This window comes from Ctenopharyngodon idella, chromosome 5 (genome assembly GCF_019924925.1).
Source record: "Ctenopharyngodon idella isolate HZGC_01 chromosome 5, HZGC01, whole genome shotgun sequence".
Taxonomy (NCBI): Eukaryota; Metazoa; Chordata; class Actinopteri; order Cypriniformes; family Xenocyprididae; genus Ctenopharyngodon; species Ctenopharyngodon idella.
Window position 1 is genome coordinate 6,344,272 of NC_067224.1, and position 12,655 is coordinate 6,356,926.

Below are 12,655 nucleotides of genomic sequence, written 5' to 3' on the forward strand. Positions count from 1 at the left end.
TAAGGTAGTTGTTAAGTTTAGGTATGGAGTAGGATTAAGAATGTAGAATAAGGTCATGCAGAATAAGGCATTAATATGTGCTTTATAAGTACTAATAAATAGCCAATATTCTAGTAATATGAATGCTAATAAGCAACTAGTTATAAGACCCTAAAATATAGTGTTACCAAAATCTTATTTTTAAGGAATATTATAAAATGGTTACTTTCTGTGCTTGATTCTGATTGGTCAATAGCTGTGTTTTATTCACGATAAAACAAGGCTATGACCGCTTCACTCAACGGTTCTGTGTATCACTACACATCACCCTTAGCAACCATTCTTAGCAATGTAAACTGTATGTTCTCAATTGATATTGTTCATTGATGCTTACTGTATTATGTAGAAGAGTATTGTGAGAAAAAGATAGAGTGAGCGAATTATTACCTGCATTCAGATGTAGCATTTTCCTTCAGGTCATTCCTATGTTCATAATAAAACATCTGTTTAAATGTCCGATGTATTATCTTGTCCTTTTAACAGTTAAGGGGTTTTCCCATGACTGACAGCGCTAGTCAAAGCATTTGTCAGTTGTGTCTTGTTCCGTGTTCACAATTCAGTCTTTTCAATATAAAAGTCTTCTCTACTGACTGACACACTCATAAAGACAGTCTTTGCCGCCATCTAATGGCGTGATAATGTAACTTCTGTTGCTGTTCACGGTCAGGGACTATTTTTTTCGGGCGGAAGGAAGGCTTTTGGTGAAAGTTTAATTCATGAAAGTTGCATTGATACATAGTTTTGGCTTTAATATTTGTATTGTGTGGTAACCATTTTATAAAACATAAGGTACTCGAGGCTAGTGCTGTATCGTGAATAAGTCACGGCTGAAGGGCGTTGTTAGGCACGATGCGAAGCGGTTGGAAAGGTACGATACAGCACAGCCTCTCGTACCTTATTGCTTAATCAAATCATGCTTAATTTGATATTTCTCATTTTGTTAAATGGACAGTTCACCAAAAAAAGAAAAAAGAAATAAAAAAAATAAATAATCAAAAACTTTTTTTTTTTTTAATCATCATTTACTCACCATCATGTCATTCTCAAACCCATAATACTTTTGTTCATCTTCGGAACAGAAATGAAGATATTTTTAAAATAGCTCTCATTACTTTTGTCCTTCCATTGAAAATTAACGCAACCAAAATCCTCAAGCTTCAAAACATTCATAAAGAGATTGCAAAAGTAATCCATATGAATCGACCAATTTAATCCAAATCTTCTAAAGAGACACGATTGATAAACATATGATAAACAGATTTAATTTATGCTTTTCTTCACATATAGACACTGATTAACGCACATACGTAGAGCACATCAAAAATGGTAAACAGAAGCTCAACCATACTTGACACGTCAAACTCATTGGTTCTTATGCACCACGCAAACACATTTGAGCTTCTGAATTAATTTTTTGGGCAAACTAACCCCTTTAAAGGGTTAACTATACTTGCTATGTACATATTTCCCAGTGCATATAATTTAAAATCAGTCAGCATTGCTCAGTGGATACTGCATTCCTATCTGTATGTTTTGCAGTATGCTGACATGGCCTGCACATGGTGCATAATGATGGCTGATGTGTGAGGGGAATGTGAGCACCATTGTTCTGCTTTGGAGGTGAAGAGTGAATGTGGCTTTATCCAGAGCAGATTCCTGAGGCACACATCTGTGTGGCTGTCCTGCTGTTACCATAGTGACACACGAAACACCGGTCCCCTCAGACAGCACGCATCATTCTCCTCTCTCAGGGAGAGATATGCAGCCATCGAAGGGATTACTTTTATCAGAGCATCCATAAAATGTGCTTTATCTAATCTCTCGACACCACTGCCGCACAACAAAGGTACGAACACGGGCAAATAGAGCCAACTCACAAAATGGCCGCCAGCTAAAATTCCAGCGTGACTCTCCAGCCGCTGCAATGGACAACCTTCAATAAAATGAAGTTACCTTTGTAACCGAATGATTTTATGATTAAAACACTCATTCAAAGTGAAAGGGCAAAATGTTCCCAGAAAAAGTCGATGTAGACTTTGAGTCTGTATTACAAACTGATGAGCTGCACAAAGGGCACGTTACAAACAGACTGGCACGGCTTTAGTGACTTGGCAGACAGCCCGTTTTGGGGCATTGGGTTACATTTGTGTGTCCTGTTTTTAGGGTTTTAAAAGGCATGAAGGTCTTTTTACTTACTAGACTAAAGTAAAAGCTGACTACACTGTAAATAGACCATGTTAACATACATTAATGCATTACATTAATGATACATTAATGAGGAACACTACAGTAAAGTGCTTGCCAAACTTTCAGCCAACAGTGAAATTTACTGGACTATGAATGCCTTTGTGTGTGGAAGTCCATGAAAGCCTAAGTACCTCTCAGAAACATTATGAAATCATGGCGGACAAAATGCAGTCTTATTTCTTTTAGTTTGCAGCTGCTTCTGGCCAATAAGCATCCACTGAGACAGGAAGAAGCTGACATGTGAAGTAACAGACCAGCTTTACATTCAGTTCAGGGGCGGGCTTCAGGGGGGTTAAATAGCTGATACCACAATGACAGAAAATCATATAATTGCACAACTGCATCAATTAGCTATACAACAATCAGCTATATAGAAAACACTGACGAAATGATCAAAAATGTGTGTAGATTTTATGTTTCTGTCAATCGAAAAGTATCCATTCAGAACCAAGAATGATAACCATAAAGATAATTAGAATGATATATTAGCATCCACTCCAATTGACAATAATGTTCTGGGGCTGGAATCACAACAATCTTGAAAAAGTGAAGATGCTTCTTGAGATAAACTAGATATGGGCAATTCTTGAAAGATTTTAAGTTCTCAAATATTTTCTTAGAAACATCTTATTTTTTTCCTAATTGGAAAATGGCACACTTTGATGTTATTTATGAAAGCTTGTTTCCACCACAGAATAAAAAAAAAAAGAAAGGTAATTGCGACTTATTTCCCAATTCTGACTTTTTTTCTTGCAACTGCAAATTTATATCTCACATTTCTTATCTCTTATTTTGTCTTATCAAATTTATATCTCACATGTCATGAGTTATAAAATCAGGCAGAATTGCGAGATAAAAAGTCACAATTAACTTCTTAATTGCGAGTTTACATCTCACAGTATTTAATTTTATAATTATTACGATATAATTTGGAATTTATTTCTCGCAATTCAGAGTTTATATCTCGCAACTCTGACTTTATTTCTTGCAATTGCGAGTTTATATCTCACAATTCTGAACTCAGTCAGAATTATATCAATGATAATAAAGTTAAAAATGATTGACTCGTTTTTGTAGAGTTATTACTGAATTTCGAATTTAGCAAAAAGTCACGTTGCACATATTCATGACTGATCACTGTTTACATGATCAATTTGGTGTCACCTTAGAATACTCACGCACACCACTAGTAATAGTAATACGTAGCCCCTTCTTCTGAAAAGCTAAGAGTGCTCCGATTGGCCAGCTGACCCAGTGTGTTGTGATTGACCAAACATCTCAAGCGTGTGTCATAAATGTTACACCCCTTACCATAATCACAAGCTTTGGCTTTTAAAGCATTTGTAAACACACAGTTATGTGGTTGGTTTGACCATATCAGTTTGAGCCCGAGATTCCCAGATTCTTAAAATGCGGATGATCAAGCCGATCGATCGGAACCAACTTTGCAAGTACGACTTGAGCAGAACATTTCACAGTGGTAAGTAGTCTTTGTATATAGCCTGGGTTGTTCTCTTCCAGGTTCAGGAAGCTGTCCTCTGTAAAATGCTCTGTGCACAGGTAAACTATTGGGTTGTACTGTTCAGGAACAGTGTTGGGCAAGCTACTTGGAAAATGTAGTGAGCTAAGCTAGCAGATACTCTACATTAAATGAATCTTCACTATACTAAGCTTCCCCTAGGAAATGTAGCAAGCTAAGCTACAGCAACATGGCAAAAGTAGTTCACTACATCTAAGCTATTTTATTTTATTTTTCAGAATATAACAAATAGTACAAATAACAAAAAATAATAGAAGTAGAAAATGAGAGGCCTAGTCATCAGATGTTTGAAGACATTTCAGGTGTCAGATCCCACACAATCCCATTAGCTTTGCTGAAATACGACAACGCAAAACAGAACAGAATAAAATCAAATGTATTTTTAGTGTAGCAAACCTATTCAAGATGAATAATACACATCATGTATGATGAGCCACAACAAACAGCCCTTAAAAATGATTAGCATGCTAATTTCATCAAATGCAGGCTATGTAAAGCTGCTACCATATGTAAAACCTCCTTTTCACCGAATTTGGCAGAGTATGCTTAGCTCCGCTTATGCTTTATGTGATGACTCATTCATACATTACTCTTACTGCTAAATGTTCCTCTCATTAAGATACATTTTCTCTGCTTGGTACCTTCCGCTAAATGTGTAGCCATGAAATCTTATCATCTGAGAGTTAGTTGGACGAGTGTGAATTAAGTGCGTGAGTCACCCATAGGAATGTAGTTCCTGGCTGTAGGATCCTGACAGATGCATTCAAACACCACAAGGCTTGATGCTTCACCAAAATGGAGTGTGTCATGGGCTCCTCAGCACACGGTTAACCAAGTGTCATCTCACACACATTTTTTTTTTTTTTTAATATATAGTCACTTAGCGCTCTCACACATTTAGTTTATGGACCACTGCAGGCCCAAGGCATTTCTGGAATGAATACTGTTCATAATCCTACTGTGCTACAGCCGCATTGCCACCTACTAACGAAATCTGAAATGGCTTTGCTATAAAACCAACCCAGAGGGTTTGGGGATTTTCACATTACTTCAAATGTAGTCAGCCGATGTTCTTTTAAAGAGCTTACATTATACTTTTTTTATCAGTTAAGTTTTTTTCCCTAAGGTCCACTTATAATTTTAAATTAAGGTTTTTATATCAGAAACATTCTAACTTCAGCCCAGTCTCATGAAAAAAAATGCCTGTGGTGACATTTGTGCAAAATATTACTTTATTGCACATTTCGTGGCACTTTCAATGTGAAATGTCCAATTAGTAGGACTAAAAGCAAGATTTTTCATTTTTTTTTAATGATTTTATTGCATTGGTTGTTGTATGTATTGCAGCAGATTGGAAATGAAATGTCCATTGAGTGGCGTTATTATTAACGCTCTATTGTAGGGGTGTCCGATCCTGCTCCTGGAGAGCCAACCTCCTGAGGAGCTCCAACTAGCTCCAACACACTTGCCTGGATGTTTCTAGTAAGTCTGAAGACCTTGATTTGCTGGTTTCTGGTGTGTTTTTAGGCTTGGAGTTAAGCTCTGCAGGACAGTGGCCCTCCAGGAGCAAGTTTGGGCACCCCTGCTCTATTGTGTTTGAAAATAAAGAACCACCTACACAAAACCCAATCGATAGTGTTAACAGAAGAAATGTGAGATAAAAATGCATTTGCTGAAGCACCCATGCCATTTTATGTTACTTATCTTGATTCTTGTCGAGACTCTGCATTTTTCGCTGTAGGTCTGTTTGAACTAACAATGCATTAAAGGTGCAGTAAGTGATTTCTGATAAACGCTGCTGAAAGTAGATCAGACAGAGCACAACAAACCTGTAGCCAATCAGCAGTAGGGGGCGTGTCCACTCATGATGGAGGAAGAGAGAGTGAGCAAGAGGGAGATTTGAAGAAAGACTGTAGAAAGAGAGATGACTGAGAGACATTACAAAAGAGATAAGGTCAGAGGAATATCACTGGAAAAAGAAGAGTTATGATCAGGAAAGAGTTTTAGGACCCGAGTTAACATTAGAAAAGCTTTCCAGTGCTGGAGACACCTAAGTGGGAAGTAGGGCTGGTAAAAAAAAAAAAAATCATTAATAAAAAAAAAAAAAAAAAAAAAAGTGTTTTTTTTTTGTTTTTGTTTTTTGTTTTTAAAATGTGGCCGATTTGATATCGATTCTCAAAAGCCACAAATCGATCTTTTTTCCATATCTATTTCCGCAAACATTGAACATAATATCTGATTGATGTTAATCTTATTACTAGTCTTCTCCACTAGATGTCATCCTCTTATTTACCTTGCACAATGTTACAGCGGGGACCCTGTCATTCATTCAGGACTTAACATGGCAGATGCAGATGCGCCTTTCAGCGTTAAAGACGTTCAGGACAGTTGAAGGAACTGTCAGTGTCCCGATCGGGCCAGTACTGCATGGTCATGAAAGTTTATAATTTGCACGCGTTTTCAAGCCTTGCCAATTTAAGAATTCAAGCGAAAGAATTCGCGAGCACTTTGTGAGAATGCCCGCGTTTCAGAGCATCCAAGTAAACATAGTCGGTTATGGCTAAAGTAAACAGTAGAGAAAGAACGCATGTGTATCATTATATTGGATGAACCTTTATTTAATTTGTACAGTGAAGATTATTTGCAGTGTAATTTTACATTTGATTACTTTATTCAATTTCTGTACTTGGAAACTACTGTTAGACCTTCCTGAAAAACCTTAAAAGCACTGATTATTTTATTTGTATTTTTGTTCTATTGTATTTATTTATTTGTGTTATTGCTTGTTCTTTTTTATTAATGACTGTTTACTTGTCTTTAATAATCTTTGAAATGTTTATTAGCAGTTTTAGCTTTCGAAATTGGAATCAGAAATTGTTAAATTTCACTGACATCTAAAATTTTGGGTGTCATAACCTTTATTACAATACAAGGATACATGAGTCAAAAACAACAAAAACAATAACTTTTATTAATTTATTACTTTTTTGGGGTGGGGCCAGTGAAAATAGAATCATTGAATTAACTGAATCTAACCGAAAGTCAAGAATCAAATCGAATTGAGATCTTGTGAATCGAAATCGAATCATATCGGGACACTTGTATCGATACCCAGCCCTAGCAGAAAGGCCTGAAAACAGACGCAGAGGTTGCGTTGATTTTTTGTTCTTTGTTGTCGCTCGTTCATCATCTACACTTTATTTTTTCGCAAATTTTTATTTTGCTTCACTTCTGCTAATGATAAAGAGCATTTTGGGAGGTGGAGCAATGAAAGGGAGGGGTGTGCTTGTTTGGATTGATTTCAAATATCAACAGTGTTCAACAATGATTCTCAGAAATCACTTACTGCACCTTTAATCAAACTCACCTGCTGGGAAAAAAGGAAAAGCTACCCTTTAAGATGCTTTACTTATGTCCCTGAAAGGAAACAATAACCAAGTAAATTGTTGGTTAATTTTTCAGCATTATTTACTTGATTTAAGAATCATTTTTAATGGGAAGACTTAATGGAGTCACGTTAGATAAGCAGAGTTTTGGTTAAGCAGAACTCTGTGAAGCTTGAAATAAGGGCCAACAGAAGAAAAAAAAATATTTAAATGAATTCACCAATGACTTAAGCACCTAGTTCAAATGATCAGAGCATTCCCAGGATGTGAGGGACTTTATACAAAGATTTGAGGAGAGAAAGCAAAACCATGTACAAAACCATGGAAGTTTCATTAACTTGTGCTGAAAACTAGCTTATTACTGCATTCAATACTGGATGAAGCCTTTACAAGTCATACAACTTCCTCTGAAATGCAAAGAGCAAAGTTCATGGCTGCATTTCAAGTTTTACTGGCTCCTGGAGCTGATGTGATTGAAACTGCTGCTCTTAATTTTCGCATGAAGTTCATAGCGCCCTTGATGCTTCTGAAGGAGCGACAAGGCAGATGAGAATGTGAAGAGTGTAATGTCACTGGTATAAAGTGACCAAGGTAAATTTCTACACAGTAACAAGACAGCACATACCTCAGTGTCTGGGAGTCAAAGGACAAGGCCAGGCAATGAAACCGCCACAGACCTTTGTCTTTGGACGCCTCTCACCGCATCAGAACAAATAAAGCCAGCCAACCCACGCAGAGCCGCGCCGACTCTAAACAATCTCCGCTTCAGACTGAATGAACGCTGAAAGAAATGCTGTCTCTTTTCAAAAGATGCTGATTTCATAGATTCATTACATGATTGGCTTTCTGTGTGGGGGCTGTTTTTCTGCACTTGATTGAAAAGCCATTCACCTGCCACAATGGACAACATCTCTTCATTATTTCTCAGTGCCGCACCAACAACCTTGGGAATTATATGTTGAGTGAAAAACAGCCTTCTAAGCAATAGACTTCTGGTAAAACTTGGCCTGAGTCTTTGGATGTGACATTAAAGTAAGAAAGTTTGAAGCCTAAAAAAGTTCTCTCAATACCACACACAGTTTTTTTTTTTTTCCTTTTTTTAATTTGCGGTCACAATACGATAAAGGGAAAAGGCACAGGTCAATGAAAACACAATATTTCATGCAGGTATTAGACATGTATGAGTTCTTTCATGACATTTTAATTTAATTTTAATAGTTTTTAGATAATTCACTCATTCACAATAAGCCACTAAAGCATTTTCGGATTTGGTTAACTAGTGTCTTTTTCTGTTTATTTTGTTATGGTAGAACATTTACTACCGTTTAAAATCATTATCATGATTTTTACAAGGAATCAGTTTATATTGCAGCACATCATATCATGAACGATTATCAATGCCTCAATCAAATTCACTCAAAATATGAAAAGCATTTGTGACTTGGTTTCTCACACATAATTTTTTATAGTAATTATATCCCTGTTTGTGAGCAGAGACATTATACAGAACAGGGAAATTGCTCACGTGAACATGAACTTCTCTTCTGTCTACGCCGCACTGAAGTATTGATAACAATCACATGCGCTCCAAAATCTTCACTCCCAGTTGGTGCTCATTTGCATAATACTAAACTTTTGTTGCTGGACACCCCCACATCGCTTTGACAATAGCCACTGTAGCTGAAAGGGGTGGTTGATTATAATTTCACTTTTTTAACTTTAGTTAGTGTGTAATGTTGCTGTTTGAGCATAAACAACATCTGCAAAGTGACGACACTCAAAGTTCAATGCAAAGGGAGATATTTTCTTTTACAGAAATCGTTTTTTAAGGACTACAACAAACGGCTGGTAGGGACTACAACGAGCTTCTTCCCGGGTTGGTGACATCACGAACCCCAAACTTTACATAAACCCTGCCCCCTGGAACACGCAACAAAATGGGGTGAGTCCATGTTGGGCTGCTTTAGAGAAGAGGAAGAGTTGTTGTAGGAGAGTGTTGTTAACATGCCGTCATTTTACGCCGGACTTCTTCACAAACGAGGGTCAATTCAATGCTGGATTTGCACAAAAGATTAACATGACGGCACATGCTAGTTGATGAGTTGAATCAACTCTACATAAATTTATCCATTAACCATTCAGAAACGTTCAGTTTCATTCTAAAAGTTGTAACTTCTTCCTGAGTCTCTCCATCAGTGTCTGACTCCGGTTTGAACAATGTAAGGCTGAACACCGTTACTGACAATCCTCATTTTGACTGCGTGAGATTCTCCAGCTTTGTTGGTGTTGAGCAACTAAAGCGTGAGCTGGTAAAGCTCTGTTCTCTTCTGGAAAGGGGGCCGAGAGCAGCAGCTCATTTGCATTTAAAGGGACACGCAAATAGGGGCAAATTTGACAAGCTATAATAAATGATCTGTTGGGTATTTTGAGCTGAAACTTCACAGACACATTCTGGGGACACCAGAGACTTATATTACATCTAGTGCAGTGGTTCCCAACCTTTTTTACGCCAAGGCCCCCCTCCTCTCCGAATCAATACTGCACGGCCACATACTTTGCAGACATTCTTTACAACTTAAAAGTACTCTGTTCAGTAATACAGTAACTTGAACAAATAAGCACAAGTCAACCTGCCATGCCAAACAAGACCACAGGGAGATACCAAAGGACTGAATTTAAATACTATGCAGATCCATTCAAAATTATACACATAACACCACTGATTCTCTCAAACTTCTCCAAAACACGCTTGTTCGGCGAGCATCGTATATAAAACATGATAGAGAGATGGTGCTTCGTTTGAAATGTATTAATTAATTTAATTTATCTTTTTTTTAAATGTAATGTATTAATAATACATTTAATGAATTATATTGATTTTTTAAAAATAATTTTAAGTTATCTCGCGGACCCCTGGAGGATCACTGAGGACCCCTAGTGGGCTGCGGCCCACAGGTTGAAAACCACTGATCTAGTGGAAACAGGCATAATAGGTCCCCTTTAATGCTGTCACCCTAATTGAGATTCATTCATTCAAAAATCCAAACAGATGAGAACATTTAAAAACCTTGTGACACCAAAATGGTGTGATATAATTCCAGGCTGCATCACAAGTCAGATTGTGGATTGGTATAATTTAGAATATTCATCCAGTTCCTTCTGCTTGAAGATAAGCTAATAAATACTATAATATTATATAAGCAATACTAAAATTGTGCTGAAAACGGCAACTCTACCAACACCAGCACTGATACAATACATTAGCACTGATCATTCACAGGGGCCGTTCACACAGAATGCGTTTTTGAGGTCTTGAGATGTGTATTTTTAAAAAGTAGTTAGATGTTTTAAAATTTTTTAGAACACCATCATGCGCGAGACACAGCAAAAGACACGAGATTCACATGTAATAGTCAAAGACGTAGAAAAAAAATGGAAAAGTGGTGCAATGGAATGGAAAAACGTGTTCTGAACCGACATATAATAAAAGAAAAAAAAAAGAAAAAAAATCACAAAAATCACAGCAGTATCCATTGTGACAAAAAGCTAGATGTTCCAGAGGAGCGTGTAAACACGGTAGTTCTGTAATTTAGCACAGTGAGTCATTGTTTTCATTTCAGTCGCATTTTGGGGTCAAAGTGAGAGGCGAGACTGAAGTGGGGCAGCCTGATGAGAGAAATCGGGTGAACTGATTAGCCCGAGAGCTCTGTTTCACAACCCTCCATCACAGGCAAATCAGTGCGACTGAGCTCTCTGTCCAAAAACCTGATGGCCTGAACACCTCGCTTAATTCTGATTGGAGCACTGTTGGCAGGGCTGAGAGGGGACAGGAGGAGTGGCCGGTTACCGTAGCAATGGGCACGATCTGGAGTGGCTTTCTCATATGAATTGTACCTTTGGGTACATCGCAGCACGCAAAGTGTATAGAAACAGGAGGGAGAGAAAGCAGAGAGGTGATTGCAGACGGCCATTGTCTTTTAATTAAGTTAAATATTCCTGTTATTTGCTTTATCAGCTAGTGGCTGCTTTGAGGGCCATCTGTGACCCTCCATTCCCTACAATGAGATATTGTTTCCTTTTACCTGTGAGGAGGAAAATAATTACTTGAACTAATTACTCTAACAATTGGATCAGCCAATTGTTACTTTTATTGAAGGTGGGTTTTGAAAAAATACCAATGCTATTTTAGCAACGCTGGATTCTGAACTTCAGAATCCATCATGGGGGAGCTACATTTAACCCTCGATACATGAAATAGAAGCCCATAAGTCAATAATTCCTGGGGAGCATTATCAAAGGTAGAAGAACAGGCGACAGGAATTCAGAACAGCTATTGACTAAAGGTCAGCACAGTCGGCAGGACCAACATTCGACAGACCATGGTGGAGACCAACATCATGAATTTAGACAAGCAAACAACTCTTTCAAACACAAACGACTCTTTACTCTCTCGCTGCAGAACTTCATCTTCATAAATGATTGACTGTCCTTGGAATAATGTGCACTGATGAATTGTTAAAATGCCCCTGCTATTTTAAAGATTCCTAATTTTGTTTTGCAGGTCTAAACCCCTCCTTTTTTGAGAGACTACTCTGCTCTGATTGGTCAGATGGCTCAGTCTGTTGTGATTGGTCTTACGTTTATAGAGCGTGTTGGAAACAAAACGTCCATTACCATATCTGAACTTAATCTCCAGAGGCTTCCACAGCACTTGATACACAATGAAATGAACAGCAGCGATGGTGGCAGTTTTGCAGTGTTCAATAATGAAACATTGGAAAAAGTAACTAATCATCCTGAACCACCATCACAAGCAAGACTTGAGCAGGTTTCTAAGTGGTAAGTTTTTATTTAGTTTGTCATAAAATGTAGATGAGATTTGAAGACCATAGGCGAACATTATGCAAATTTGTTACAAACTTACAGTTCATGCAGGAAGTTCATGCAGGAATAACTGATGACTCATCTCAGGCAGTTCAGAATCGGTTCTTTCTTTTGAGAGACAATAACTCCATTTGTCCTGCACTATGATTTCTGAAAATTTGCAGACCTTTTATACTCACAAACAGCTATGTTACACTGCATGAAAGGTAATATTGGAAAAAGCATAATAGGGCCCTTTAACAATTAAACCAGAAGTGAGCAATGAGAAAGTACAACCCAAATTCCGGAAATGTTGCGGCGTTTTTTTAAATATGAATAAAATGAAAACTAAAAGACTTTCAAATCACATGAGCTAATATTGTATTCACAATAGAACATAGATAACAAATGTTTAAACTGAGAAATTTTACAATTTTATGCACAAAATGAGCTCATTTCAAATTTGATGCCTGCTACAGGTCTCAAAATAGTTGGGACGGGGGTATGTTTACCATGGTGTAGCATCTCCTCTTTTCAAAACAGTTTTAAGATGTCTGGGCATCAAGGTTATGAGTTTCTG

General features: G+C 37.5%; 1 protein-coding gene across 11 annotated transcripts in view; it reads right to left on the reverse strand.

The window, feature by feature from the left end:
- doc2b (double C2-like domains, beta) overlaps positions 1–12,655 on the reverse strand; it is a 274,263-nt gene that overhangs the window by 160,868 nt on the left and 100,740 nt on the right. The gene's annotated exons all lie outside the window — the stretch shown is intronic.